Source organism: Cupressus sempervirens, chromosome 2, assembly GCF_028749045.1.
Source record: "Cupressus sempervirens isolate cs-2001-9-10 chromosome 2, ASM2874904v1, whole genome shotgun sequence".
NCBI lineage: Eukaryota > Viridiplantae > Streptophyta > Pinopsida > Cupressales > Cupressaceae > Cupressus > Cupressus sempervirens.
In genome coordinates this window covers 555,925,046-555,952,915 of record NC_143119.1, presented here as the reverse complement: position 1 = coordinate 555,952,915, position 27,870 = coordinate 555,925,046, and the positions used below count along the sequence as shown (strand labels likewise).

The following is a 27,870-nucleotide window of genomic DNA, read 5'->3' as shown; positions in this document are numbered from 1 at the left end:
TCGGCACAAATTTGGGAGTTGTTCGACAGTGGTTGTCATTCCAATGTTTCATTGCGGTGATCTAGAGAGTGATGCTAAGGTCAGGAGCTTGTGTCTAACATTTGGGATGTTTGTGCGAGCAAGCAAGGGAGCTTCTCTTATTGGAACCTCTCTGTGGCCTTTGAATATATAGACCCAGTGCTGATGATATTGATGGATACAGGCCTTGAATTCTAAATTTGGTCACAGCTAACATTGGTTTTTGTGAGAGATGGGTATGAAAGCACATCCCGATTGCTATGTGGGAGCTCCCTAAGGGCACCTCTATGCCAAATCGATCGGCACAACATTGGGAATGGTTTGACAGCAATTTTTCATTCTAATGTCACATCACAAGTGAATGGGGAGATCTCTCTGTGAATAGTGGCATGGTGATTGCAAGATAAAATTGACTTAGTCAAAGCATTGGCCTTGGGCCATTGTGACAGCCTTGAAATTTCTCTTTAATTGCAACCTATGTTTGTGCAGTAGCAAAGTTTGCATGTAAGATTGGCCTTGTTCTTGACAGTTCCAAGAGATGACCTCCAAAACTTTTTGGATTGGGCCCCTTCAAGGTGAAATTCATCCAGTTGATCGGATGAGCTCAATGACCATTTCACTCCCTTGGCTCCATGAATTCACATCTCCTAACCGATGACAATCTTTTGCTCCTCTGACAACCTCATAAAAAATTGGGTCGTGGATGGCTATTTGGTAAGAATTTTCAACTATTTGGATTTTTAAGGCTGTTGTCGGTGTGTTCACATATTTCTAATGTAGAGCGAGCCTCGCTCTAATAGCTTATATAGGAAAGGTGGTTGCTGCGAGCCTCTCCCATGCCCCTCTCATTGATTCAACGCTAGTGTTAGGGTGGATGGATATGTCAAATTTTGAAATAGTTGACGCCGATGTTGAATCATGTTTTCTTGTCACTCAGCTGGTGCAATTTCGGAAAAAGTTTTGGTAGCAGTTGCCAGCCCTCACCGCTTCTACTCGGTGATTTTAAAACTTGATCTAAAATAGGATCCCTCATCTAGCACCTTCATCTAGTGTTGCTCGGGTATTGCATGAATTTTTGCTATCGATGTGAGTTCCCCAATGATTGCCTAGCCTTGAACTCTCTCTTAGATCACCTTCTTCGATCACTTGACCAATGTAATTATGGAAGAGACTTGGCAGCAGTTGCCATTCTACATCGTGTCTATTTAGCGATTTTGTAGTTGATCTAATGGTGAGCCCTTGTTTAGCCATGAGGTGGGTGCTTGGTGCTCTAGAAATTTTTTGTGTGTCTATCACGGCTACAATGGGAGCTTTGATAACAAAAGCTCTCAGCAACCCTCCCTAATAGAAGCAGTGATAGTGTTTGAGAAAGACACGTTATTCGAATTTGGAATATTGGCACCAACATCATTTCTATTGGGAGAGCCGTGAAGCCATCCCAATTTTGCTATGCGAGGGCTCTCTCCCCAGAGTGGTTCTCTTTGCAACAACTTCTTTGGCACAAAATTTCTGGAATGGTTTGGCAGTGGTTGTCATTCCAATGGTTGCATTGTGGTGGTTTCCTGGGTAGTGATCTAAAGGGTGAGCCGTCATCTAGTAGTTGGGCTGCACATCATGAGTGACAAGGGATCCTTTGTAATTGGAAGCTCCCCGTGGCCATTCAATGAGAAGAGCCATTGCTTGTGTGAGCAAGGAAGAATGTAGCCTTGGATTCAAAAAGAAATCAACAACATCAGATCTATATAAGAGCGGAATGAAGCAGCAGCCCATTTGCTATGCATGGCTCCAAAAAGTTGCTCTTCTTTCTCACTCCATCGGCACAAATTCAAGAGTTGTTCGACAGTGGTTGTCATTCGAATGTGTCATTGCAGTGATCTGGAGAGCGATGCTAAGGGCGAGAGCTTGTGTCTAGCATTTGAGAGTGAGCAAGGGAGAACCTCTCTATGGCCTTTGAATATAGACCCAGTGCCGACAATATCGATGGATACAAGCCTTGGATTCTAAATTTGTTCACAGCTAACATTGGTTTTTGTGAGAGATGGGTATGAAAGCACATCTTGATTGCTACGTGAGAGCTCCCTAAGGTCACCTCTATGCAAACTCATTTGGCACAACATTGGGAATGGTTCGACAGAGGTTGTTGTTCCAATGTGTCATTGAGGGATGTCTTGGAAAGTGGTCTTTCAAGGGTGAGCTCGCATCTAGCATTTGGATTCTGCATTGTCACAAGTGAATGGGGAGATCTCTCTGTGAACAACAGCATGGTGATTGCAAGAGAAAATTGACTTAGTTAGAGCTTTGGCCTCGAGCCATTGTGACAGCCTTGCAATTTCTCTTTAATTGCAACCTATGTTAAGTTCTTAACAGTTCCAGGAGATGACCTTTGGAACTTTTGGATTGGGCCCCTTCAAGGTGAAATTCATTCAGTTGATCAGATGAAGCTCAATGTGCTTGTATCTATTTCGAGAGCTTGTGGGAAGTACTTGTCACTTTGTTTTGTTGGATACCCTATATGTAGGTGTCTACGCGACTTGCAATACACTGCACATTTGGTGTTCAATTCTAAGATGCGCTTGTTGCTAAGTGTATGGAGTTGTATCTTTTAGCCAAGGGTTCTGTCTCTTGGCACATTCTATCATTGCATTTTTATCCTGCTTGGATGGCAAGAATGAAAGAGATGGTTGCATGGGTGCATTACCTAATGTCCCTAATTTCATCAAGGGTCCACTCTCTACCCTAAGTTTTTGCCAATTGGTAGAGCCTTGGGATTGAGAGGGGGGCCGACAAAATGTTTGGTTGCCGCATAATTTATTCGCTAGTGCATTCTTAGTGCATGCTCGCCTCTTCACTTTCTCATCCTATGGAAGTGTATGGCACTGTCATGATAGCTTTTGTGGTCTAGGCCAGTAGAAGCATAGAGTATTAGCGATAATTTTATTTTGGATGCGGAAAATCTCCATACCCTGTCCTACCCGTGCGATCTGAATGACTACAGCTCATGGTTTTTGTGGGAGATACTCTTATTCAACTACCCCCTAAAGAGAGCATTCAGTGTTTGGATTTTGTGGACAAAAAGCCCAAGGCATTTAATCTCTCTTCATATGCAAAATTTTGGGAGGGCTTGTCGAAGTATGGCCATTTGTACGGGGTGCACCAAAAAGTGTGTAGGGGGCATATGCCTTGGAAATGGATGTCTCTAAGTGTCCTTACTCGATCACGTGCACGATGTATATCATGAGAAGTTCATTGAACCTTATCATTTAGAGGAAGGAGAAGTCATAACAAGGTTATCGTAGGTGAACCTGCGATAGGATCATTGTCGGTTCAAAACCCTAAATCGTGTAGGGGATGGAGCTGGCCTCCTCCCTACCCCCGAAATCTCAACAACATGTGGTCACTTGGCCCAACAATAATGTGCTAGATGGCCAAGCTACAAGTCCTGCACCGTCGAGGTTGAGGGTCACATCCAATTCTGTGAGAGAAAGTGTGGATTCCCCGTGGGGTGAAGAAGAGACTTGGATGCAATCTAGATTAGGATTGGTGCCTTCGAATGATGTGTACGTTAGAGTGAGAGGTCTCTATTCAGTTGTAGTTCAGAGGGGATTTGAGCCTCATCCCCTGTTGAGATTTCATGGTCTAATCATATACGCGGCACTGTGCCATGGATCCGTCATTTCGATGACGGCAAGTCAAGACTGCCGCAACCCCCCATTGCCTTGCCCAGGTGTGTTGACTCGTCGCTTGGAGCATTTTGTGTTTAGGATGGGTCCACTCACATGATTTGCAGGGCAAGGGCCCTGTCCACTTAGACGGCTCTCCCACGCATTGAATCCCACCTTTGCGAGGTGATGGGGTGGGGATACACCACAACATTCCTCGTCACACCCATTGGATGCTTGGGGTTTGGGATGTGTCAACACCCAAAACACAGGTGCATCACACACCTTAGAAATCCAAAGAATGAAGCACGATCCAACACCTTGTGCACTTGGGTCACCGAAAGACAAAAACATAATAAAATCATGACTCTCGGCAATGGATATCTCGGCTTAAGCCATGATGAAGAATGTAGCGAAATGCGATACTTAGTTTGAATTGCAGAATCTCGTGAATCATCAAGTCTTTGAATGCAAGTTACACTCGAGGCCTCGTCCAAGGGTACATCTACTTGAGCATCGCACTACAAAATTTTTCCCTCCCCAGTGGGGAGCGGAGATGGCTGTTCATGTTTGCAAGTGGTGCGCGATCAGCTAAAATGAGCTCAGCGAGGAACTTTATTCTAGGCTCAGCGGCCCACCGCAGTGTGGGCATGCTACATCTCTACCACATCCCCAAGTCAGGCATAAATACCCACTGAGTTTAAGCATATCAATAAGCAAAGGAAAAGAAACTTTCCCGGATTCCCCTAGTAACAACAAGCGAACCAGGAAGAGCACAGCATGAAAATTGATGGCCGCGCCTATTGAATTGTAGTCTGTAGAAGCATCCTCAGTGATGGACCAGGCCCAAGTCCCCTAGAAGGAGGCATCGGAGAGGGTGAGAGCCCCATTGGGCCAAGACCCTGTCGCACCATGAGGCACTGTTGGCAAGTTGGGTTATTTGGGAATGCAACCCTAATCGGGTGGTAAATTTCATCCAAGGCTAAATACGGGTGAGAGACCAATAGAAAACAAGTACTTGAAAAGAGAGTTAAAGAGTGCTTGAAATTGCTGAGAGGGAAGTGGATGGAGGCCAATGATGTGCCCCGGTCAGATGCAGAATGGTGTGAGTCGGTCTACCACTCGGTTCGAGGGATGTGCCAGTGCAAGCTATCGTGGTGGCACAAGTGTGACCTTCTGGTTGCACAAATACTTCGGTTACAGTGATCAAGGAGTGAAGTGCGCACCTTTATGGTGGGCTCTTGGGCACTTGTGCACTCGTGGTGCTGGCTAGCAGGCTTTCCATCTGACCTGTCTTGAAAAATGGACCAAGGAGTCTAACATGTGTGCGAGTTGGCGGGTTGGGAAAACCCACAAGGTGCAAGGAAGGTAACTAGTGAGATCCCCTCTCAGGGGGTGCACTGCTGACCGACCCTGATCTTCTGTAAAGGGTTCAAGTGCGAGCACACCTATTGGGACCCAAAAGATGGTGAACTATGCCTGAGTAGGGTGAAGCCAGAGGAAACTTTGGTGGAGGCCCATAGTGATACTGATATGCAAATCATTCGTCTAACTTGGGTATAGGGGCGAAAGACTAATCAAACCGTCTAGTAGCTGGTTTCCTCCAAAGTTTCCCTTAGGGTAGCTAGAGCTCATGTGCAAGTTTTATCGAGTAAAGAAACTGATTAGAGGCATCAAGGGCGTAACGCCCTTGACCTATTCTCAAACTTTAAATAGGTAAGTCAGTGCGGTTGCTCTGTTGAGCTGTGCCACAGAATCATGAGCTCCAAGTGGGCCATTTTTGGTAAGCAAAATTAGCGATGTGAGATGAACCGAAAGCCGAGTTATGGTGCCAAATTGCGCGATAACCCAGATCCCACAAAGGGTGTTGGTTGATTAAGACAACATGATGATGGTCATGGAAGTCGAAATCCGCTAAGGAGTGTGTAACAACTCACCTGCCGAATCAAATCTCCCAAGTACCACATTTCGGGTGGTTGGGGTTTTGTAAAAAATTTCACGAGGGCAAAAAATCTCCCAAGTGCCAAATTTTGCGCGAGTGGGGTTTGCAATTTTTGCGAGGGTGAAAAAATCTCCCAAGTGCCAAATTCTTTGCGGGTGGGGTTTGCAACTTTTGCGAGGGCGTAAAAATCTCCTAGGTGCCAAATTCCTGGTGGGTGGGGTTTGCAATTTCTACCAGGGTAGAAAAATCTCACAAGTGCCAAATCCTAGGTGGGAGGAAGGTGTTTTGTAGAATTTTTTGCCAGGGCAAAAAAATCTCCCGAGTGCCAAATTTTTGGTGAGTGGGGTTTTGTAAAATTTCCACGAGGGGGAAAAAATCTCCCAAGTCCCAAATTCTGAGCTAGTGGGGTTTGCGATTTTTAGAAGGGCAAAAGAATCTCCCAAGTGCCAAATTCTTAGTGGGTGGGGTTTTGTGAATTCTGTGAGTGCAAAAAAATCTCTCAAGTGCCAAAGTTTCCTCGAGGGCAAAAAAGTCTTCCAAGTATAATTTCCATGTGGGTCGGGTTTGTAATCAGTGCAATTTCAGGCGAGTCAGGTTTGCAATTTCTATGAGGGTAGAAAAATCTTCCAAGTCCAAATTTTGGGTGGGTAGGGTTTCATAATTTCCAAGTGCCAAATTTCGAGCAGGTGGGGTTTGTAAATTCTGCGAGCGTGGAAAAATCTTCCAAGTCCAAATTTTGAGTGGGTGGGGTTTGTAAATTTTCGTGAGGGTGGAAAAATCTTTCAACTGCAAATTCCAGGTGGGTCCCCGGGTTTTGTAATTTTCACGAGGGTAGACGACTCATGTACATGATCCAAAATTGGCCAACTTATTTTTTTGGTTAACGCCCAAAGTTTTGAACTCAAATCGAGTTGGCTACCCTAACTCAAATTGCTTCGAGCCTAATCGGCTACAAATTTTTTGCACAACCCATGTCAGCATGCTTGACTTGATTCTAAGTGCCCTAAGTCATGTACGTGGTCCAAAAGAGGTCAACTTTCTTTTTTTGGGTTAATGCCCAAATTTTTCAACACGAACCATGTCGAAAACCCCGACACAAATCGCCCCAACTACCCCAACCCTGACTCAAATCGCGTCGAGCCTTAACTACCTCCAATTTTTTTTGCATGACTCATGTCATTGTGCTCGACATGATTCTAAGTGTGCCGAGTCATGTGCATGATCCAAAGGTGGTCAACTTTTTTTTTGGGTTAATGACCAAAGTTTTCAACCCAAAATGTGTCAGAAACCCTGACTCGTATCACCTCGAGCCTTAATCGCCTCTAGTTTTTTTGCAGTACTCATGTCACCATGCTCAACTTGGTGCTCTGAGTCATGTACATGATCCAAAAGTGGTTAGCTTCTTCCTTCTTTGGTTAACACCCAATGATTTCAACCCGAATCATGTCAACAACCCCAACTCAAATCGCCTTGAGCCTTAATCACCTGCAATTTTTTCAAACCACTCATGTCACCGTGCTTGACTTGATTCTATGCGCCCCAAGTCATGTATGTGATCCAAAATCGATTAACTCTTTTTTTGGCTAACAACCAAAGTTTTTGAATTGAATCAGCGACCCTGACTCAAATTGCCTCAAACCTTAATCGCCTCAATTTTTTTTGCTCGACTCATGTAGCCGCACTCACCTTGATTCTAAGTGGCTCGAGTCACTTACGTGATCCAAAACTGGGTATCTTTTTCTTTTTTCTTTTTTTTGTCAAGTCCCAAAGTTTTGAACTCGAATAGAGTTAGATACCCTGACTCAAGTCATCTCCAAATTTTTTGCACAACTCATGTCACCATGCTTAACTTGATTCTAAGTGCCCCGAGCCATGTATGTGATCCAAAAGCGGTTAACTTTTTCTTTTTGGTTAATGCCCAAAGTTTTCAATGCGACCCGCCTCGACAACCTCGACTTGAAGCACCTCAAGCCTTAATGGCCTCCAATTTTTTTGCATGACTCATTCCACCATCAAATTTTTGCTTGAATCATGTAACCCAGGGCACCTTGATGCTACGTGACCCGAGCCCTGTGCGCAATCCAAAACTGAGTAACATTTTTTTTTGAACTCCCAAAATTTCATTCCTTTTCGCCTTACAGGGCCTATCATGATCTCTTTTTATAAAGAAAATTCTCAAATTGGATCATTTTGGCTACCCTACCTCGAATCTAGCTAGCTAGGCATAACACCTCGAGTCAGCTCGGCAATATGTGAACTGAAACCTGTGCGTGATCCAAAAGCGGGTAAATTGTTTTTTTTTTTGTAATGCCCAAAATTTAGCACTTTTCGTTGTATAGGACCTCCCATGATTTTTTTTTACCTTGTCAACCCACTCTGGTGACCCAGTCGGGTCCCCCGAGGCTGGGGTGACGGAGATGGGTTGACCCAGTCGGGTGACCCAAGTTGGGTCGAACTAGGCGTACGATCCTAGATGGGCACAGCAAGTCAATTCTATAAGTTTGCTTGCCAATTTTGCTAGCTAGGTCAGCTCACCAAGTCATCTGACCATGTGGTCTTTGCCAAATCAAGAATTGAATCTTTAAGTCTACGCACAGCTCATCAAGCCATCTCACCAAGATGACTTACCGTCTCGCCTCACCAGGTTGCCCCACCAGGTCACCTCTTCTTTAAGACTTTTCACCATGTCATCTCCCCAAGTTAGCTCATCGAGTCGACTATTCAAGTTGCCTTACCAAGTCGACTCCTTAAGTCCACTCACCAAGTTAGCTCCCTAAGTCAGCTAACCAAGTCGACTCACCTAGTCATTTTACCACCTTGCCCTAGCAAGTGTGCTTGCCAAGTTGCCCCATCAAGTTGCTTCTCTAAGACCACTGACCATGTCAGCTCACCAAGTCAATTGTTCAAGTATGTTGCCAAGTCAACTCTTTAAGTTCACTCACCAGGTCAGCCCACCCAAGTCACCTCTTTAAGTTCACTCGCCAGGTCGGCCAGCCGAAGTCGCATCAGCGATATAACTCACTAAGTCACCTCATGAAGTTGACTCTTTAGGTGCAGTCACCAAGTCAACTCACCAATTTGACTCACCATCTTGCCTCGATAAGTTGGCTTTTCAAGTTACCCCACCAAGTCACCTCTTTAACCCTGCTCATTGTGTCAGCTTGTCAAGTCAATTCACCAAGTCGACTAATCAAGTAGGCCCACCAAGTCGCCTCAAGGATAGCTCCTCACCATGAGTCGCCTCACCATGTTGACTCTTTGAGCCCACTCACCAGGTTACCTCACCAAGTTGACTCAAGTACATTGCTAAGTTGACTCTTTAAGTTCACTCACCAGGTCAACTCACCATGTCAACTCACCATGTCATCTCAATGAACCAACTCATTGAGTCACCTCACCAAGTTGGCTCTCTAATTCCACTCATCAAGTTGCCCCACCAACTCGCCGTGCTAGGCCCACTCACCATGTTGGCTCGCTAGGTTGGCTCCCCGTGTCATCTCGCCAAGCTGACAATTTAAGCATGCTCACCAAGTTTGTCCCTAGGTCATCTCCCTAGGTCGACTCACAAGGTGGACTTGCAAAGTTTCCTTAATGAGTTGACTCTCAATGTTTGCTCACCAAGTTGACTCCTCAATTTGGCTCGCCAAGTCAGCTCACCAAGTTTTCTCGCCAAGTTGCCTCCCCAGTTCAACTCACCATGTCATCTAAATGAACTAACTCACCGAGTCACCTCACCAAGTTGCCCCACCAACTCACCTCGTTAAGCCAACTCACCATGTCACCTCACCAAGCTGGCAATTCTAGTGTGCTCACCAAGCTAACTCTTGCAGTTTTCTCACCAAGTGGGTTTCACCTTGCCAGGTCAACCCCACCAAGTTGCCCAAATGAGTTGAATCTCTAAGTCTTCTCACCAAGTTAGCTCAAGAATAAGTGTTGAGAAGTTATTGCAAATTTTTGGTGGAAAAATATGCTAAAAATCTTCAGGCTCACCATTAGAGGCCTTAGAGTGCCCAAATGAGGTTCAAAAAATTGATAGAAGGGTTATAATAGCATTCCTGAGCTTGTAGATCAGGAGCTGGCATTAATTCCAAGCATCTAGAACCTTCCTGGTCAGCATACAATTTCCTATTTAAGAAAGGACCGAACATTATCTAGGACAATTCTGGGTGACAGCTGGCAGCTTGTCTTGCAGACTGTTGTAGTTAAGGCACCCATGTGGGTTAGCATATTGTGCTTATGAATTATGCAATTCCACTTCTATGGTCCAAATGACAAGACCACATTTTTTTCTCACATTTTCTATTATTTCTATGGTTCTGTTATAAGTTTATGGTATTAACGAGACCTTCCTGGGTCACCTCACCAAGTCACGTCTTAAGCCCTCCTCACAATGTCGACTGTCCAAGTTAGCTCAACAAGTAAACTATTCAAGCACGCTCACCAAGTCGATACTTTTAGTTCGGTCACAAGGTCTTCTCGCATGGTTAGCTCATTGAGTCACCCCACCAAGTCGCCTCAATGAGCCAACTCATCTTTATGCCTCACCAAGTTGACTCTTTAAGTCTGCTCATCAAGTCAGCTCGTCAAGTTGCCTCTCCTCAGGGCTGGTGACCAAGGGTTGGATAGCTTCGATCATTGGGTTGCCTCACCAAGTGGGGTCGCCAGGTCACCACACTAAGTAGCCTCAACAAGTTGACTCTTTCAGTTTGCTCAACAAGCTGGCTCACCAAGTCAGCCTACCATCTTTCCTCGCCAACTTTCCCAACCAAGTTGCCTTTTTAAGCTCGCTCACCAATTTGACTCACCAGCTTGGCTCCCCAGGTCAGCGCACCAAGCGCTCTCACCAAGTCAAATCTTTAAGTTTGATCATCAAGTCACCACACAAGGTCAGCGCACCAAGTCAACTCTTTAAGTCCATTCATCAAGCCACCCCACAAGGTCAGCACACCAAGTACTCTCACCAAGTTGACTCTTTAAGTCCATTCACAAAGTCACCCAACCAGGTTTGCCAACCAAGTAATCTCACCAAGTCGAATCTCTAAGTTTTTTCATCAAGTCACCCCACCAAGTACTCTCACCAAGTCAACTCTTTAGGTCTATTCATCAAGTCACCCTACAAAGTCTTCCCTTTAATTTCATTCATCAAGTCACCCCACCAAGTTGACTCTTTAAGTCCTTTCATCAACTCACCCCACCAAGCGGACTCTTTAAGTCCGTTCATCAAGTAACCAAAATGAGTACTCTCACCAAGTTGACTCTTTAAATCCGTTCATAAGTTCACCCTACCAAGTACTCTCACCAAGTCAACTCTTTAGGTCTGTTAATCAAGTCACCCCGCCAAGTGTACCCTTTAAGTCCGTTCATCAAGTCGCCCCACCAAGTACTCTCACCAAGTTGAATCTTTAAGTCCTTTCATCAAGTCACCCCACCAAGTCAACTCTTCAAGTCTGTTCATCAAGTCACAAAAACAAGTACTCTAACCAAGTCAACTCTTCAAGTCTGTTCATTAATTCACCCCACCAGGTCGGCCCACCAAGTCGACTCTTTAAGTCTGTTCATCAGTTCACCCCACCAGGTACTCTCACAGACTTGACTCTTTAAGTCTACTCATCAATTCAAGCCACCAATTACTCTCACCAAGTTGACTCTTTGAGTTTGTTCATCATGTCACCCCACCAAGTACTCCAACCAAGTTGATTCTTCAAGTGCGTTCATCAAGTCACCCCACCAAGTACTCTCACCAAGTTGACTCTTTAAGTGTGTTCATCAAGTCACCCCACTAAGTACTCTCACCAAGTCAACTCTTTAGGTCTGTTCATTGAGTCACCCCACCAAGTCGACCCTACAAGTGCGTTCATCAAGTCACCCCACCAAGTCAACTCTTTAAGTTCATTCACCAAGTCACCCCGCTAGGTCAGCCCACAAATTACTCTCACCAAGTCGACTCTTTAAGTTCGTTCATCAAGTCACCCAACCAGGTCGGCCCATCAAGTGGACTCTTTAAGTTCATTGATGAAGTCACTCTACAAACTCGGCCCACCAAGTCGACTCTTTAAGTTCATTCATCAAGTCACCCTGCCAGGTCATCCCACCAAGTACTCTCACCAAGTTGACTCTTTAAGTTTGTTCATCAAGTCACCCTGCCAAGTCGGCCCACCAAGTACTCTCACAAAGTTGACTCTTTAGGTTTTTTCATCAAGTCACCACACCAAGTACTCTCACCAAGTTGACTCTTTAAGTTCGTTCATCAAGTTGCTCTGCTAGGTCGACCCACCAAGTACTCTCACCAAGTCGATGCTTTAAGTTCGGTCATCAAGTCACCCCACCAAGTCGGCCCAACAAGTACTCTTAAAAAGTCAACTCTTTAGGTTTTCTCATCAATTTACCCCACCATATCGGCGCTACAAGTTCTCTCACCAAGTTGACTCTTTAAGTTCATTCATCAAGTCACCTTGCTAATTTGACCCACCAAGTACTCTCACAAAGTTGACTCTCTAAGTTCGTTCATTAAGTCACCCTGCTAGGTCAGCCCACCAAGTACTCTCACCAAGTCACCATGCTTGTTTGACCCACCAAGTTGACTCTTTAAGTTCGTTCATCAAGTCACCTGACCATGTCGGCCCACAAATTCAACTCTTTAAATTTGTTCATCAAGTCATGTTACCAGGTCAGTCCACCGAGTACTCTCACCAAGTCGACTTTTTAAGTTTGTTCATCAAGTCACCCCGCCAGGTCAGCCCACCAAGTACTCTCACCAAGTTAACTCTTTAAGTTTGTTCATCAAGTCACCATACCAGGTCAGCCCACCAAATCAACTCTTTAAGTTCGTTCATCAGGTCACCCTGCCAAGTTGGCCCACCAAGTCGACTCTTTAGGTTCGTTCATCAAGTCACCCCACAATGTACTCTCACCAAGTCGACTCTTTAAGTTCATTGATAAAATCACCCTACTATGTCTACCCACCAAGTACTCTCACCAAGTTGACTCTTTAGGTTCATTCATCAAGTAACCTTGCCAGCTTGACCCACCAAGTGGACTCTTTAAGTTCATTCATCAAGTCACCTGGCCAGGTCGGGCCACCAAGTCACCAAGTACCCTCACCAAGTCGACTCTCTAAGTTTGTTCGTCAAGTCACCCCTCAAGGTCGGCCCACCAAGTCGACTCTTTAAGTTTGTTCATCAAGTCACCCCACCAAGTACTCTAACTAATTCGATTCTTCAAGTGTGTTCATCAAGCCGCCCGACCAAGTACTCTCACCATGTCGACTCTTTAACTTTGTTCATCAAGTCAACCCACCAAGTACTCTCACCAAGTCAACTCTTTAGGTCCTTTCATAAAGTCACCCCACCAAGTCGACCCTTCAAGTTCATTCATAAAGTCACCCCACCAAGTACTGTCACCGATTCGACTCTTTAAGTCTATTCATCAACTCACCCCAACAAGTACTCTCACCAAGTCAACTCTTTAGGACCGTTCATCAAGTCACCCCGCCAAGTCGACCCTTGAAGTTTGCTCATCAAGTTACCCCACCAAGTACTCTCACCAAGTTGACTCTCTAAGTTCGTTCATGAAGTCACCCAACTAGGTTGGCCCACAAAGTACTCTCACCAAGTCGACTCTCTAAGTCTGTTCATCAAGTCACCCCACCAAGTACTCTCACCAAGTCAACTCTTTAGGTCCATTCATCAAGTCACCCTGCAAAGTTGACCCTTTAAGTTCGTTCATCAAGTCACCCCACCAAGTCAAATCTTTATGTCCTTTCATCAACTCACCCCACCAAGCCGACTCCTTAAGTCCATTCATCAAGTCACCAGAATGAGTACTCTCACCAAGTTGACTCTTTAAGTTCGTTCATCAAGTCAGCCCACCAGGTCGGCCCACCAAGTTGACTCTTTACGTCTGTTCATCAGTTCACCTTGCCAAGTACTCTCACCAAGTAAACTCTTTAGGTCCATTCATCAAGTCACCCCGCTAAGTCGACCCTTTTAGTCTGTTCATCAAGTCACCCCACCAAGTACTCTAACCAAATCAATTCTTCAAGTGTGTTCATCAAGTAACCCCACCAAGTTTTCTCACCAGGGTGACTCTTTAAGTCTATTCATCAAGTCACACCACCAGGTACTCTCACCAAGTCAACTCTTTAGGTCCATTCGTAGAGCCAACCCACCAAGTCGACCCTACAAGTGCATTCATCAGGTCACCCCACCAAGTTGACTCTTTAAGTTCATTCATCAAGTCAGCCCGCCAAGCTAGCCCAAAAATTACTCTCACCAAGTTGACTCTTTAAGTTCGTTCATCAAGTCACCCCGCCAGGTCGGCCCTGCAAGTGGACTCTTTAAGTTTGTTCATGAAGTCACTCTACCAAGTCAGCCCACCAAGTTGACTCTTTAAGTTCATTCATCAAGTCACCCTACCAGGTCAGCCCACCAAGTACTCTCACCAAGTCGACTCTTTAAGTTTATTCATCAAATCTCCTCGCGAGGTCAGCCCACCAAGTACTCTCACCAAGTCGACTCTTTAGGTTTGTTCATCAAGTCACCCCACCAAGTACTCTCACCAAGTCAACTCTTTAAGTTCATTCATCAAGTCACTCCACTAGGTTGGCCCACCAAGTACTCTCACTAAGTTGACCCTTTAAGTTCGGTCATCAAGTCACCCCGCCAAGTTGGCCCACCAAGTACTCTCACAAAGTCGACTCTTTAGGTTCATTCAACAATTCACTCTGCCAGCTCGGCCCACCAAGTTCTCTAACCAAGTCGACTCTTTAAGTTTGTTCATCAAGTCACCCCACCAGTTGGACCCACCAAGTACTCTCACAAAGTCAACTCTCTAAGTTCGTTCATCAAGTCACCCTGCCAGGTTTTCCCACCAAGTACTCTCACCAAGTCACCACACTAGTTCGACCCACCAAGTCAACTCTTTAAGTTCATTCATCAAGTCACCCAGCCAAGTCGGCCCAACAAGTTGATTCTATAAGTTTGTTCATCAAGTCACATGACCAGGTCAGCCCACCAAGTACTCTCACCAAGTCGACTCTTTAAGTTTGTTCATCAAGTCACCCCGCCAGGTCGGCCAACCAAGTACTCTCACCAAGCTGACTCTTTAAGTCCATTCATCAAGTCACCAGAATGAGTACTCTCACCAAGTTGACTCTATAAGTCTGTTCATCAAGTCACCCCACCAAGTCAGCCCACCAGGTAATCCCACCAGGTTGACTCTTTAAGTTCGTTCATTAGTTCACCCCACCAAGTACTCTCACCAAGTCAACTCTTTAGGTCCATTCATCAAGTCACCCTACCAAGTCGACCCTTTAAGTCTGTTCATCAAGTCACCCCACCAAGTACTCTCACCAAGTTGACTCATTTAGTCCTTTCATTAAGATACCCCACCAAGTTGACTCTTCAAGTCCGTTCATCAAGTCACCAGAACAAGTACTCTAACCATGTCGACTCTTTAAGTCCGTTCGTCAAGTCACCCCACTAGGTCGACCCACCAAGTACTCCCACCAAGTTGACTATTTAATTTTTTTCATCAGTTCACCCCGCAAAGTACTCTCATGAAGTTGACTCTTTAAGTCTGCTCATCAAGTCGAGCCACCAAGTTGACTCTTTGAGTCCGTTCATCAAGTCACCCCACCAATTACTCTAACCAAGTCGAGTCTTCAAGTGTGCTCATCAAGTTGCACCACCAAGTACTCTCACCAAGTTGACTCTTTGATTCCATTCATCAAGTCACCCCACCAAGTGCTCTCACCAAGTCAATTCTTTAGGTTCGTTCACCAATTCACCTCGCAAAGTCGATCCTTTAAGTTCTTTCATCAGGTCACCCCACCAAGTACTCTCACCAAGTCAACTCTTTCAGTCCTTTCATTAAGTCACCCCACGAAGTCGACTCTTAAGTTCTTTCATCAAGTCACTAGAACAAGTACAAGTACTCTCACCAAGTCCACTCTTTATGTCTGTTCATCAACTCACCCCACCAGTTCGACCAAACAAGTACTCCCACCAAGTCAATTCTTTAAGTTCGTTCATCAGTTCACCCCGCCAAGTACTCTAACCAAGTGGACTCTTTAAGTCTTCTCATCAAGTCAAGCCACCAAGTACTCTCAGCAAGTTGACTCTTTGAGTCCGTTCATCAAGTCACCCCACCAAGTACTCTAACCAACTTGATTCTTCAAGTGCGTTCATCAAGTCACCCCACCAAGTACTCTCACCAAGTCAACTCTTTAAGTCTGTTCATCAAGTCACCCCACCAAGCACTCTCACCAAGTCAACTCTTTAGGGCTGTTCATAGAGTCACCCCACCAAGTTGACCCTTCAAGTGCATTCATCAAGTCACCTCACCAAGTCGAGTCTATAAGTTCATTCATCAAGTCACCTTGCTAGGTCAGCCCACAAATTACTCTCACCAAGTCGACTCTTTAAGTTCGTTCATCAAGTCACCCTACCAGGTCGGCCCACCAAGTGGACTCTTTAAGTTTGTTCATGAAGTCACTGCCAAGTTGGCCCACCAAGTTGACTCTTTAAGTTCGTTCATCAAGTCACCCTGCCAGGTCAGTCCACCAAGTACTCTCACCATGTTGACTCTTTAAGTTTGTTCATCAAGTCACCCCACTAGGTTGGCCCACCAAGTACTCTCACCAGGTCGACTCTTTAGGTTTATTTAATAAGTCACTCCTCCAAGTACTCTCACCAAGTCGACTCTTTAAGTTTGTTCATCAAGTCACTCTACCAGGTTGGCCCACCAAGTACTCTCATCAAGTTGACCCTTTAAGTTTGGTCATCAAGTCACCCTGCCAGGTTGGCCCACCAAGTACTATCACAAAGTCAAAACGTTAGGTTAGTTCATCAATTCACCCTACCAAATCGACCGACCAATTTCTCTCACCAATTTGACTCTTTAATTTTTTTCATCAAGTCACCCCGCCAATTTGACCCACCAATTAATCTCACAAAGTCGACTCTCTAAGTTCATTCATCAAGTCACCCTGCCAGGTTAGCCCACCAAGTACTCTCATCAACTTACCCCTCTAGTCGACTCTTTAAGTTTGTTCATCAAGTCACCTCACCAGGTCGGCCCACCAAGTACTCTCACCAAGTCGACTCTTTAAGTTTGTTCATCAAGTCACCTCGCCAGGTCGGCCCACCAAGTCGACTCTTTAAGTTTGTTCATCAAGTCACCCTACCAGGTTGGCCCACCAAGTTGACTCTTTAGGTTCGTTCATCAAGTCACCCCGCCAAGTACTCTCACCAAATTGACTCTTTAAGTTCGTTCATCAAATCACCCTGCTATGTTTGCCCACAAAGTACTCTCACCAAGTTGACTCTTTAGGTTCATTCATCAAGTCACCCCACCAGGTCAGCTGACCAACTGGACTCTTTATGTTCGTTCATCAAGTCACCTGGCCAGGTTGACCCACCAAGTCACCAAGTACTCTCACCAAGTCAATTCTCTAAGTTCATTCATCAAGTCACCCAGCCAAGTTGGCCCACCAAGTCAACTCTGTAAGTTTGCTCATCAAGTCACCCCACCAAGTACTCTAACCAAGTTGATTCTTCAAGTCCATTCATCAAGTCACCCAACATAGTACTCTCACCAAGTTGACTCTTTAACTCTGTTCATGGAGTCACCCCACCAAGTACTCTCATCAATTCAACTCTTTAAGTCTGTTCATCAAGTCACCCCACCAAGTACTCTCACCAAGTCAACTCTTTAGGACTATTCATCACGTCGCCCCTCCAGGTCGGCCCACCAAGTAGTCTTGCTAAGTTGACTGCTTAAGTTTTTTTGGGCTAGCCAAGTCGGCTGGCCAAGTCATCTCACCACCAGGCTAGCCAGCTCTACTCGTTAAGGCATCTCACCATGTGGGCTCGCCAAGTCACCCCAAAAAGTTGCCTCAACAAGTTGACTCTTTAAGTAGATGCTCACCAAGTCACCACATTGACTTACCATGTCGCCTTACCAAGTTGCCCCACCCGGTCATGTCTTAAAGTCTGCTCACCATGTTGGATTTCTAGCTTGATTCCCCAAGTCATCTCGCCAAGGGGGCTCACAAGTCAAAAGTTCAAGTGTGCCCACCAATTCGAGTCTTTAAGTTTTCTCACCAAGTCTTCTCACTAGGTCGGCTCACCAAGTCGAGTTGTCTCACCCAGTTGACTTACCATCTTTCATCACTGTAAATTTACTCCTGTGGGTCATGAAATCACGCCACCTAACTAATGTCAATTTTTGGCTCCGTTGCCAAATTAGGAAAAAATGGGGTCGTGGATGGCTATTCGGTGGTCGAGCCATACTAGCTGACCCAATCTGGGTGAGTAATTCTGGCTAACGCAATCTAGGCGAGCCATGCTAGCCGACCCAAGCTGGGCAAGCCATTCTGGCCGACCCGATCTGGACGATCCGTTTTCGTCGACCCAATCTAGCCAAGCTCCAAAAACAGTGTCGTGGATGGCTGTTTGGTCACATTTTTCATTGAATTGGATTTTTAAGGGATTTGTCTGTGCTATCGCAGATTTCTAATGTAGAAAGAGCCTCGCACTAATAGCTTATATAGGAGAGGTGGTTTCCGCGAGCCTCTCCCATGCCCCTTTCATTGATTCAACATTGGTGTCTAGGCGGATCAGATTGTTGGATTTTAAAACGGTGTATGATTGTGTTGAATCAATGAAAGGGGCATTAAGCGATCTCTGAGAGTTTTTCCCTTTAGATCATGTTTTCTGATGACATAATTTTTGAGAAGGTGAGGTAGTGGTTGCAAATCCATGGTGTGTCTTTTTGGTGATTTTAAAACTTGATCTAAACATGAGCCCTTGTCTAGCACTCCAGTGTTGCTTGGTATAATGGTAATTTGCTATGGGTGCTGGGCACTCTAGCAATTTGTCATGGTGTACTTATCGTGGCTACATGGGAGCTTTAATACTGAAAGCTCTTAGTGAAAAATAGTGGCCAAGCCATGCTGGTTGACTTGATCTAGGCAAGCCATTCTAGCCGACCCGATCTGGGTGAGCCGTTCTGCCGACCCAATCTGGCCGAGCCATTTTTGTCGACCCGATCTTGCCGAGCTCCAAAAATGGTGTCGTTGATGGCTGTTTGGTCACATTTTTCATTGAATTGTATTTTTAAGGGAGTTGTCCCTACTACCGTAGATTTTGAATGCAAAAGGAGCCTCACACTAATAACTTATATAGGAGAGGTGGTTGCCACAAGCCTCTCCCATGCCCCTTTCGTTGATTAAACATTGGTGTCTAGGCGGATCGAATTGTTGGATTTTCAAATGGTGTATGCTGATTTTGGATTTTCAAAAGGTGAGGTAGCGGTTGCCAATCCATCGCATGTCTTTTTGGTTATTTTAAAACTTGATCTAAATGTGAGCCCTTATCTAGCACTTTGGCGTTGCTTGGTATAATGGAAATTTGCTATGGGTGCTCGGCACTCTAGAAATTTGTCATGGTTTACTTATCACGGCTACATGGGAGCTTTAATATCAAAAGCTCTCAGTAAAAAATGGTGGGTGATCCATGTTGGCCGACCCGATCTGGCTTAGCCATTTTCATTGACCCAATCTAGCTCTTCTTTCTCACTCCATCAGCACAAATTCGGGAGTTGTTCAGCAATGGTTGTCATTCCAATGTGTCATTGCGGTGATCTACAGAGTGATGCTAAGGGCGGGAGCTTGTGTCTAGCATTTGGGATGTTTTTGCAAGTGAGCAAGGGAGCTTCTCTTATGGGAACCTCTTCGTGGCCTTTGAATATAGACCCAGTGCCGACAATATTGATGGATAGGAGCCTTGGATTCTAAATTTGTTCAACTAAGATTGGTTTTTGTGAGAGGTGTCTACACGGCTTGCAATACCTTGCACATTTGGTGTTTGATTCTAAGATGCGCTTGTTGCTAAGTGTATGGAGTTGTATCTTTTAGCCAAGGGTTCCATCTCTTGGCACATTCTATCATTGCATTTCTATCCTGCCTAGGTGGCAAGAAGGAAAGAGATGGTTGCACGGGTGCTTTTATCAATGTCCCTAATTTTATCAAGGGTCCACTCTCCACCCTAAGTTTTTTCCAATTGGTAGAGCCTTGGGATTGAGAGGGGGGCTAGCAAAATATTTGGTTGCCGCATAATTTATTCGCTAGTGTGTTCTAGATGCATGCTCACCTCTTCACTGTCTCATCCTACAGAAGTGCATGACACTGTCATGATAGCTTTTGTGGTCCGAGCTAGTAGAGGTGTAGAGTATTACCGATAATTTTTTTTTGGATGTGGAAACTCTCCATGCCCGTGTTATTCGAACGGCTATGGCTCATGGGTTCTGTGAGAGATACTCTTCTTCAGCTTCCCCCTAAATAGAGTGTTCGGTGTTTTCATTGTGTGGACAAAAAGCCCAAGGCGTTTCATCTCTCTTCCGATGCAAAATTCTAGGAGGGCTTGTCAAAGTATTACCATTTGTACGGGGTGCACCAAAAAGCATGTAGGGGGCATATGCCTAGGAAATGGATGTCTCTGGGTGTCCTTACTCGATCACGTGTGTGGTGTACATCTTTGCATTACAACTCTACTGTGAGCATTTGTGATTCGAGCATTTTGGGGGAACGAGTTTCGTACGAGATGTTCTTCTTAGGCTCCTATGAACTAGCATGCTCATCTTTGCAATGCTCCGACAAGTGCAGGCCCAACGTGTCTATCAAGGGGAAGAAATTGCATGAATGCTTTTTGTTGAGATGTGGGTGCTCACAGGTGGCTCCCTCACAGTGCAGTTCTTTGATATGCGCATGTGCATGAGATTGAAGCTTTTCTGACAATACCAGTGTGAACGTTCACCTGTAGGAACTTTTCTATACCTGCGCTGGCAGATCACATGTCACGGGGAACGTTTTGGTGAGGCTGTGCTGGGAAAGGAGATATTTGCCAGAGGTTAGACATGTCTGTGTATGCGGGCAGGCTCTCATCACCTATAAATTTGTAGAGGGGGTGTTATACACAATGCCCTTTAGCGGCCTTATAATTGAGGTGGTCATGTGTATAGTGATGTCCCCGCCAATCCCATAACCAGCCATGTTTTCGACTCGCATGGCCCTTCACCCTTCAGCACGGCGCTCTCCATTGGCACTCTAGCAAGAAGCTCTTCGTCATGGGAAAATGTTTGTTGCAATTGAGAAGGATTTTTTCTGTGTAGGTGCACCTCAATAGGCATGTAGGAGGCATATGCCTAGGAAATGGATGTCTCTGAGTGGCCTTACAATTGAGGTGGCTACGTGCTCGGTGCATCTCGTATAGAATTGAGGCTTCTTTTCGAGGAGTGGTGATAGCAAGTTTGAGGGTAAAGCGTTCAATATAGGATGTTATTCCCAGGTTCCTGTGAACCAAGGCTCCTTGTTTGGCCCTCTCCGATCAACGATGGGACACTTCCTTCTTCTGTGAAATCTTTGAGCATTGTCAGTCCTGCATGTGATGTGAATGTCATTCTTGTTGCTTGTGTGGTGGATTGTGTTTGGATGCATGATGGAGTGAATGAAAATTTTGGTTTCCCATCACAGTGGGCATCCCTTGCCTATAGCAGGTCTTGTGGGTCCCCTCATTGTTAGAAGCTACCTGGTTGATCCTGCTAGTAGTCATATTCTTGTCTCAAAGATTAAGCCATGCATGTCTAAGTATGAACTATTTCAAACTGTGAAACTGCGGATGGCTCATGAAATAAGTTATAGATTCTTTGATGGTACTTTGCTACTTGGATAACCATATTAATTCTAAAGCTAATACATGCACCAAATCCTAACTCTTGGAAGGGATGCATTTATTAGATAAAAGGTCAGTGCGGGCTCGCCTGCTATTCTGGTGATTCATGATAACTTGACGGATCGCACGACCTTTGTGCTGGCGATGCTTCATTCAAATTTCTACCCTATCAACTTTCGATGGTAGGATAGAGGCCTACCATGGTGGTGATAGGTGACAAAGAATTAGGGTTCGATTCTAGAGAGGGAGCCTAAGAAATGGCTAACACATCTAAGGAAGGAAGCAGGCATGCAAATTACCCAATCCTGACATGGGGAGGTAGTGACAATAAATAACAATACTGGGCTCATCGAGTCTGGTAATTGGAATGGGTATAATCTAAATCCCTTAACAAGGATCCATTGGAGGGCAAGTATGGTGCTAGTAGCTACGGTAATTCCAGCTCCAATAGCATATATTTAAGTTGTTTCAGTTAAAAAGCTTATAGTTGGACCTTGGGTCGTCATGGTCGGTCCACCTTCTGGGTGTGCACTGGCCCTCACGTCCCTTTTGTCGGCGGTGTGTTCCTAGCCTTAATTGGCTGCGTCGTGGTTCTGGCACCATTACTTTGAAAAAATTAGAGTGCTCAAAGCAAGCCTATGCTCTAAATACATTAGCATGGAATAATGCAATAGGAGTCTAGTCCTATTCTGTTGGCCTTCGGGATCGAAGTAATGATTAATAGGAACTGTCGGGGGCATTTGTATTTCATTGTCAGAGGTGAAATTCTTGGATTTATTGAAGACAAACCACTATGAAAGCATTTTCCAAGGATGTTTTCATTAATCAAGAATGAAAGTTGGGGGCTTGAAGATGATCAAATACCATCCTAGTCTCAACCATAAATGATGCCGACCAAGGATCAACAGATGTTGCTCTAAGGACTCCGCTAGCACCTTCTGAGAAATTAGAGTGTTTGGGTTCTAAGGGGAGTATGGTCACAAGGCTAAAACTTAAAGGAATTGATGGAAGGGCACCACCAGGAGTGGAGCTTGCAGCTTAATTTGACTCAACATGGGGAAACTTACCAGGTCCAGACATAGTAAGGATTGACAGATTGAGAGCTCTTTCTTGATTCTATGGGTGGTGGTGCATGGTCATTCTTAGTTGGTGGAGCGATTTATCTGGTTAATTCTATTAACGAATAAGACCTCAGCCTGCTAACTAGCTATGCGAAGGTTCCCCTTTGTGGCCAACTTCTTAGAGGGACTATGGCCTCCTAGGCCATGGAATTTTGAGGCAATAACAAGTTTGCGATGCCCTTAGATCTTTTGGGCTACATGCATGCTACACTGATACAACCAATGAGTTTCTCTCCCTAGCTCAAAAGGTTTGGGAAATCTTGCCAAATTGCATCCTGATGGGGATAGACCATTGCAATTATTGATCTTCAACAAGGAATTCCTAGTAAGGACGAGTCATCAACTCACATTGACTACGTCCCTACCCTTTGTACACACCGCTCGTTGCTCCTACTGATTGAATGATCTGGTGAAGTGTTTGAATTGTGGTGATGATGGCAGTTCCTATTGGGGACATCGCAAGAAGTTCATTGAACCTTATCATTTAGAGGAAGGATAATTCATAACAAAGTTACTGTAGGTGAACCTACGATAGGATCATTGTCAGTTCGAGACCCTGAATTGTGTAGGGGATGGAGCTAGCCTCCTCCCCACCCCCAAAATCTTGGTGACATGCAGAAAATTGGCCTTGCAACAATGTGTTGGATGGCCAAGCTACGAGTCAAGCACCATTGAGGTCGAGGGTCACATCGAATGCCATGATCGAAAGTGTGGATTCCCCGCGGGGTGAAGAAGAGACTCGAATGTAATCTGGATTAGGATTGGTGCCTTCGAACAATGTCTGCATCAGAGTGAGAGGTCTCTATTTGGTTGTAGTTTTGAGGGGATCCAGGCTATGTCCCTTGTTGAGATTTCATTTACCGATCGCGTGTGAAATGCTATGCCAGGGATCTGTTATTTTGATGATGACAAGTCAGGACTGTCGCAACCCCCCGTTGCCTTGCCCAGGTGTGTTGACTCATCGCTTGGAGCATTCTCTATTTAGGATGGGTGCAGTCGCATGATTTGTGAGGTAGGGGCCCCATACCCTAACATGGCTCTCCCATGCATTGACTCCCACCTTTGCAAGGTGATGGGGCAGGGACACACCACAGCATTCCTCGTCACACCCATTGGGTGCTCGAGGTTCAGGATGTGTCAACACCCATCACATAGGTGCATCACGCACGTTAGAAATCCAAAGAATGAAGTGTGATCCAGTGCCTTGTGCGCTTGGGTCACCGAAAGACAAAAACATAAAAAAATCATGACTCTTGGCAATGGATATCTCAGCTCTTGCCATGATGAAGAATGTAGCAAAATGCGATACTTAGTGTGAATTGTAGAATCCCATGAATTATCAAGTTTTTGAATGCAAGTTGTGCTCGACACCTTGGCCAAGGGCACATCTGCTTTGGCGTCGCACTACAAAATTTTGCCCTCCCTAGCAAGGAGCAAAGATGGTCATTCGTGTCTATAAGTGGTGTGTGGCCAGTTGAAATGAGCACAAGCCTTGTCGATCCGTCATGAAATGAGCACAAGGTTTGTCGATCCACATCCCTAATTCAAGCATGAATACTTGCTGAGTTTAATCATATCAATAAGCAAAGGAAAAGAAACTTACTAGGATTCCCCTAGTAACAACGAGCAAATCGGGAAGAGCCCAACATGAAAATCAATGGCTGCACCTATCAAATTGTAGTCTGTAGAAGCATCCTCAGCGACGGACTAGGCCCAAGTCCCCTGGAAGGGGGAGACAGAGAGGGTGAGAGCCCTATTAAGCTCGGACCCTGTCACACCACGAGGCACTATCGGCGAGTTGGATTGTTTGGGAATGCAGCCCTAATCAGGTGGTAAATTCTATCCAAGGCTAAATACGGGTGAGAGATTGATAGCAAACAAGTACCACAAGGGAAAGATGAAAAGGACTTTGAAAAGAGAGTTAAAGAGTGCTTGAAATTGCTGGGAGGGAAGCAGATGGAGGTTGGAAATGTGCCCCGGTCAGATGTAGAACGGTGTGAGCCAGTCTTCCACTCGGTTTGAGGGATGTGCCAGTGCAGGCTGTCATGATGGCACAAGCGTGAACTTTTGGTCACACAAATACTTTTTTCATGGTAGTCGAGGAGCGAAGTGCATGCCTTGACGGTGGGCTCTCGGGCACTTGTATGCTCGTGGCACTGGCCAGCGAGATTTCCATCTGACTCATCTTGAAACACAGAACAAGGAGTCTAAAATGTGTGCCAGTTAGCAAGATGGGAAAACCCATGAGGTGCAAGGAAGCTGACTGGTGAGATCCCCTCTCGGGGGGTGCACCACCGATCGACCCTGATCTTTTGTGAAGGCTTCGAGTGCGAGGACACATATTAGGACCCGAAAGAAGGTGAACTATGCCTGAGTAGGGAAAAGCCAAAGGAAACTCTGGTGGAGGCCCATAGCAATACTGACGTGAAAATCATTCATCTGACTTGGGTATAGGGGCAAAAAACTAATCCAACTGTCTAGTAGCTGGTTTCCTTCAAAGTTTCCCTTAGGTAGCTAGAGTTCACATGCGAGTTTTATCAGGTAAAGCAAATGATTAGAGGCATCGGGGGCGTAATTCCCTTGACCTATTCTCAAACTTTAAATAGGTAAGTCAGTGTGGCTACTCTATTGAGCCATGGCACAAAATTGTGAGCTCTAAGTGGGCCATTTTCAGTAAGTAGAACTGGTGATGCAGGATGAACCAAAAGTTTGAGTTACAATGCCAAATTGCACACTAACCCAGATCCCACAAATGATGTTGGTTGATTAAGATAGCAAGATGGTGGTCATGGAAGTCAAAATCTGCTAAGGAGTGTGTAACAACTCACCTACCGAATCAACTAGCCCCAAAAATGGATGGCGCTGAAGCACGCAACCTATACTAGGCCATCGAGGCAAGTGCTAAGCTCCGATGAGTAGGAGGATGTAGGGGTTTTTGTGAAACCTTGGGCGTGAGCCTAGGTGCATCAGCCCCTAGTGCAAATCTTGGTGGTAGTAGAAAATATTCAAATGATAACTTTGAAGACTGAAGTGGGGAAAGGTTCTATGTGAACAGCACTTGGACATGGGTTAGTCGATCCTAAGAGATGGGGAAACCCTATTTCAAGGGCGCACATTGCGCGATCATCGAAAGGGAATTGGGTTAATATTCTTGAACTAGGACGTGGTGGTGGATGACAATGTTAGGAAATCTGGAGACATCGGCGGGGGCCCTGGGAAGAGTTATCTTTTCTTTTTAACAGCCTGCCCACCCTAAAATTGGTTCAACCAGAGATAGGGTCCAGTGGCTAGAAGAGCACCGCACATCCCGTGGTGTCTGGTGTGCCTTTGGTGGCCCTTGAAAATCTAGAGGACCGAGTGCCATTCACACTTAGTCGTACTCATAACCACATCAGGTCTCCAAGGTGAACAACCTCTGGTCAATAAAACAATGTAGGTAAGGGAAGTCAGCAAAATGGATCCATAACTTCGGGAAAAGGATTGGCTCTGAGGGCTGGACCTAGGGGTCTATGCCCCAAACTTGTGGGTTGTTGGCGGCCTACCCGAGCTGCTCCTGTGGCAAGGGCAGGCCATCATGTTCCGATCGGGCGACGGACGTAGGATGCCCCCTTCGGATGGCTTTCCCTAGGCGGTGAACAGTCGACTCAAAATTGGTATGGATAAGCGGAATCTGACTATTTAATTAAAAAAAAGCATTGTGATGGTCCTTGCAGATGCTGATGCAATGTGATTTCTACCCAGTGCTCTGAATGTCAAAGTGAAGAAATTCAACCAAGCACGGGTAAATGATAGGAGTAACTATGACTCTCTTAAGGTAGCCAAATGCCTCATCATCTAATTAATGATGTGCATGAATGGATTAATGAAATTCCCACTTATTTAACTTATTTTGTGAGGTGGAGATAGGGAAATGCCCCTATTTTTGGCCTTAAGGTGCATCTAGGTGTGCCGATCTGGGTAAAAGACATTGTCAGGTGGGGAGTTTGGCTGGGGCAACACATCTGTTAAAAGATAACGTAGGTGTCCTAAGATGAGCTCAATGAGAATAGAAATCTCATGTGAAACAAAAGGGTAAAAGCTCATTTGATTTTGATTTTGATTTTTAGTAAGAATACAAACCATGAAAGCGTGGCCTATCGATCCTTTAGACTTTCAAAATTTAAAGCTAGAGGTGTCAAAAAAGTTACCATAGGGATAATTGGCTTGTGGTAGCCAAGCATTCATAGCGATGTTGCTTTTTGATCCTTCGATGTCAACTCTTCCTATCATTGTGAATCATAATTCACCAAGTGTTGGATTTTTCACCCACCAATAGGGAATGTGAGCTGGGTTTAGACTGTCATGAGACAGGTTAGTTTTAACCTACTGATTATCTGCGCCGCGATAGTAATTTAACTTAGTATGAGAGGAACAATTGATTCACACATTTGGTCATCGTGCTTGGTTGAAAAGCCAGTGGCGTGAAGCTACCATGTGTCTAATTATGACTGAATGCCTCTAAGTTAGAATCCATGCTAGATGCGATGCATATCTCTCTCTGGCTGCATCGCGACCTACAGTAGGGATGCTCTTGCACTCCCAGGGGCCCATCTCATTGGCCATCTCCGATCGGTGCATTAGCCCATTGGAGCAACCTTGGATATTAATTTCAAGCGGTCGACAAGAAGAATCTTTTGCAAAAAACTTAAATAAGAGATGGGGTATTGTAAGTGGCAGAGTGGCCTTGCTACCACAATCCATTAAGATTCAGCCCTTTGTCACCTCGATTCGTAAAACCTTTTTCGACTTTAAGGTGGGTGGGGTTTGTAATTTGCGCGAGGGTGAGAAAATCTCCCAAGTGCCAAATTTTGGGTGGGTGGGGTTTGCAAGTTTTTTTTGTGAGGTCGTAACAATCTCTCAGGTGCCAAATTCTCGGCGGGTGGGGTTTGCAATTTCTGCAAGTGTGGGAAAATCTTCCAAGTGCCAAATTCTGGGCGGGTGGGGTTTGCAATTCTCACGAGGGTAGAAAAACTCTCCTAGGTGCCAAATTTTGAGCGGGTGGGGTTTTGTGAAAATTTCCGCGAGGGCAAAGAAATCTCCCAAGTGCCAAATTCCCGGCAGGTGGGGTTTTGTAAAAATTTTTGTGAGGGCGAAGAAATCTCCCAAGTGCCAAATTCCCGACGGGTGGGGTTTGCAATTTCTATCGGGGTGGAAAAATCTCCCAAGTGCCACATTCCGGGAAGGTGGGGTTTTGTTAAAATTTTTGCAAGGGCGAAAAAATCTCCCAAGTGCCAAATTCTAGGTGGGTGGGGTTTGCAATTTCTGCAAGGGTGAAAAAATCTCCCAAGTGCCAAATTCTCGACAGGTGGGGTTTTCAATTTTCACAAGGGCGTAAAAATATCCCAGGTGCCAAATTCTTG

At 45.3% G+C, this 27,870-nt stretch overlaps 3 non-coding genes and 1 pseudogene across 3 annotated transcripts; all 4 read left to right on the top strand.

The window, feature by feature from the left end:
- Window positions 1-4,042: 4,042 nt before the first annotated feature.
- Window positions 4,043-4,196, top strand: LOC149573759 (5.8S ribosomal RNA). The gene has a single exon (XR_016361328.1). It is a non-coding gene; the product is annotated as a 5.8S ribosomal RNA (ribosomal RNA).
- Window positions 4,197-21,203: 17,007 nt separating this feature from the next.
- Window positions 21,204-23,014, top strand: LOC149573758 (18S ribosomal RNA; annotated as a pseudogene).
- Window positions 23,015-23,719: 705 nt separating this feature from the next.
- Window positions 23,720-23,873, top strand: LOC149573757 (5.8S ribosomal RNA). Its single transcript, XR_016361330.1, has one exon. It is a non-coding gene; the product is annotated as a 5.8S ribosomal RNA (ribosomal RNA).
- A 132-nt stretch (window positions 23,874-24,005) lies between these two features.
- On the top strand, window positions 24,006-27,242 carry LOC149573756 (25S ribosomal RNA). Its single transcript, XR_016361081.1, has one exon. It is a non-coding gene; the product is annotated as a 25S ribosomal RNA (ribosomal RNA).
- The last annotated feature ends 628 nt before the right edge of the window (window positions 27,243-27,870 follow it).